This window comes from Sprattus sprattus (assembly GCF_963457725.1).
Source record: "Sprattus sprattus genome assembly, chromosome: 5".
Taxonomy (NCBI): Eukaryota; Metazoa; Chordata; class Actinopteri; order Clupeiformes; family Clupeidae; genus Sprattus; species Sprattus sprattus.
The window spans coordinates 5210014-5214110 of NC_137924.1; positions in this window are offsets into that span (position 1 = coordinate 5210014).

A 4097-nucleotide genomic window follows, 5' to 3' on the forward strand; every position below is an offset into this window, starting at 1 on the left:
ACAAGAATATGTGCTTTTTAAAATAACCTTAACATTTTTTGTATTCATTAAATGTATATAATATTTATAAAACGCATTGTAAAATACAACAGTCTAAAATGAATAATTCAGAGTAGATATTAATAGTTTTATAAAACAGTGATGCTATGTGAAGTAGCTACGCTGGGTTAAAGACAGATGTCCACAAGTGAAGGTGAAAGGTCAAAGTGATGTGTGTGTGTGTGTGTGTGTGTGTCTGTGTGTGTGTGTGTGTGTCTGTGTGTGTCTGTGTGTGAGTGTGTGTGTGTGTGTGTGTGTGTGCGTGTGCGTGTGTGTTTGTGTGTGTGTGATGTTTTCACCTGACATCAACAAAAGAGCAAGGTGCTCGCTACCTGGCTTTTGAAATCGAGTTTGGCTGACTGTTGAACTACGTCAACACACTGGACGAGAAAACACCTACCGGGAACAGTACACTGCAATAGGACACATTAGCTGTTATGCTTATAGTTCGATTAGTATTCCCCTCCACATTACTAACAGGCACAGGACGGACACATTAGCTGTTATGCTAATAGTTCGATTAGTATTCCCCTCCTCACTACTAACAGGCACAGGACACATTAGCTGTTAATCATTTTGTTTAATTAGGCTGACCATATAGACCATATGTGGAAAAGATACTAGTTACTATTGGAAGCAGCAAGGTGCTCAGTGCTGCTGGATTGGAAATGGCGAAGTATCGTGCCAAATGCTTCAAATGATCGTCTTTGGAGGATAATTATTGTGCATCTGGCGGTCGACCAATGACAGTTCTCTAAAGTTCGAGCTCGCGCAAAAAGGTGGAACGTAAGGGAGATACCCTTTCCAAAAGTTGTAAGTGTGTAAAAACTAGTTTGTGAAAGACCCAGAGAAACACAAATATCCGACGAGGCAAAATACCGGACAATTTTGGAATCCCTGCCGGACGCATTTTTTAGGTCTCGAAAAGAGGTCATGTCCGGGTAAAAGAGGACATCTGGTCACCCTAGTTTAGTAGTCTCCTGCGACATTGCAACAATGAATGTAAATCTGTTTACAGAATTTTGTGGAATTAAAAATCAAGTTATAAACCGTAGACATAGAGTAACGTTATCAGGTCTCTGTTGGAGAGTAAGAAATGCCCATAGTCTGTAGTCACGGTAACATACAGGTTTAACTGGTTAGCAGTTGATGAGAAACACGGACAGGACACATTATATTTTACCATTTAAGATATAATTGAGTTTTTCCCCAATTCAAAGAGCAATATGTGTTTGGGACTGACAGCTGAATGAAAATGAGTAGTGTTGAGTTTTTGAGTAGTGTTGGTGAAAAATGTTTGTGAGTAGTGTTGGTGAGTAGTTATGATGAGGAGTGTTGATGAGTAGTGTTGCATGAAGATGTGTAGTGTTGATGAGTAGTGTTGCATGAAGGTGAGTAGTGTTGATGAGTAGTGTTGGTGAGTAGTGTTGGTGTGTAGTGTTGCATGAAGGTGAGTAGTGTTGATGAGTAGTGTTGGTGAGTAGTGTTGGTGTGTAGTGTTGCATGAAGGTGAGTAGTGTTGGTGAGTAGTGTTGGTGAGTAGTGTTGGTGTGTAGTGTTGGTGAGTAGTGTTGCATGAAGATGTGTAGTGTTTGTGAGTAGTGTTGGTGAGTAGTGTTGCATGAAGATGTGTAGTGTTTGTGAGTAGTGTTGGTGAGTAGTGTCGGTGAGTAGTGTTGGTGAGTAGTGTTGGTGAGTAGTGTTGGTGTGATATGTTGGTGAGTAGTGTTGGTGAGTAGTGTTGCATGAAGATGAGTAGTGTTGGTGAGTAGTGATGGTGAGTAGTGTCGGTGAGTAGTGATGGTGAGTAGTGTCGGTGAGTAGTGTCGGTGAGTAGTGTTGGTGAGTAGTGTTGGTGAGTAGTGTTGCATGAAGATGAGTAGTGTTGGTGAGTAGTGATGGTGAGTAGGGTTGGTGAGTAGTGTTGTATGAAGAGTCTAACAGTTTGCCTTGAGCACAAAAACTGATCAGAATGTAATTGCTGAATCATCTGGATCTATTTGTTGGGCCGGGACAAATTGTCCATGACAGCTCGTTCATGTGTTTTTTAGGACCGAGTAGATTAGCTTGTCCTGCGCTACCCATGACTGTGAGCAAAGGATGACCTTCTCATGACATTCAAAACTGAATGTCTGCACCTGTATGGGCGTGGCATGTCCCAGTCATGCCTCAGGTGCACATAGCAGCGGTCTTTGGCAGCCTTGAATCCTGCTCTACCTGTATGCACAGGTGAGACCACCCCTCCGTTCACCTCCCCTCCCCTGGACTCACACTCTACCTGTTAACCCAGGTGAGGCCACCCCTCTGTCACTTCCCCTCCCCTTGACTCACGCTCTCAGAATGAGGCAGAGACGCAGCGGGAGACTCCATTACTTCACACAGCAGTGCTCATCGTGTGCTTGTTTTGTTGTGTTAATCTGACGACAGAGAGGCTGATTTTAGGGTAATATAGGTTACAATAGGTTACTGAAAGATTAGTTATGGATTGAGAATGAATGTTCCAGTCATGTGTCAGTTACACAGCAAAGCTTATTTGATGAGTGAGGACAAACTTGATTAGCTTGCTTGACACGAGGTCACAGCCTTCTGCTCATTTAATTACACACACACACACAAACCCACACACACACACACACACACACACACACACACACACACACACACACACACACACACACACACACACACACACACACAAACACACACAGACACACACACACACACACACACACACACACACACACACATACACACACACACAGACACGCACACACACACACACACACACACACACACACACACACACACACACACACAGACACACACACACACACACACACACACACACACACACACACACAGACACGCACACACACACACACACACACACACACACACACACACACACACACACACACACACACACACACAGACACACACACACACACAGACACACACACACACACACACACACACACACACACACACACACACAGCCTCTGGCAAACAGTTCTTGAATTGTTCAAGCAGTAGGAGCTGTCAGCTGTTCTTTAGAGACACATTTTCATTGCATGAATGGGCGTGTCCCAGTCATGACTCAGGTGCACATAGCAAACACATTGCGTAATGTTTCTGCCGTGGTCTTGGCAGTGGGAACACCTGTTCTACCTGTTCAGTTACAGCAACCCTCCCTTTATCCCTGCCCTCCACTTGACTAATCATCCCAGAACGAGGAAGAGATGCGAAAGGGGACATTGTGTGCTTGTTTATTCGAACTAAAGTGCTACTGCGTTAAACGGCTCTCGTTGTGGGCTTGTTTATTCGAACTAAAGTGCTACTGCGTTAAACGTCTCTCAGTGTGTGCGTGTTCATTAGAACTAAAGTGCTACTGCGTTAAACGTCTCTCATTGTGTGCGTGTTCATTAGAACTAGAGGTGCTACTGCGTTAAACGTCTCTCATTGTGTGCGTGTTCATTAGAACTAAAGTGCTACTGCGTTAAACGTCTCTCATTTGTGTGTGTGTTCATTAGAACTAAAGTGCTACTGCGTTAAACGTCTCTCATTGTGTGCGTGTTCATTAGAACTAAAGTGCTACTGCGTTAAACAGAAGTGTGGGAGGTGGACACACTATTGAATGAAGAGGTAAACACAGGGGTGATTTAGGGACTAGCTAACAAAATATTTCCACTGGAGAGAATATGGCTTCTAATTTCGAAGAGGATTTCACCTGTCCTGTGTGCTGTGACATCTTCACAGACCCTGTGCTCCTGTCATGTAGTCACTGCTTCTGTAAAGCCTGTCTGCAGCGCTTCTGGGGAACCAAAGGCCAGAGAATGTCCATTCTGCAGGAGGAGATCATCAAGGGAACAACCTCCCCTTAATCTCCACTTAAGGAACCTGTGTGAGACCTTCTTACAGGAGAGAGGTCAGAGAGCTTCAGCAGGGTCTGAGGTGCTCTGCAGTCTGCACAGTGAGAAACTCAAACTGTTCTGTCTGGAGGATAAACAACCTGTGTGTGTGGTGTGTCGAGACTCAAAACAACACATCAACCACGAGTT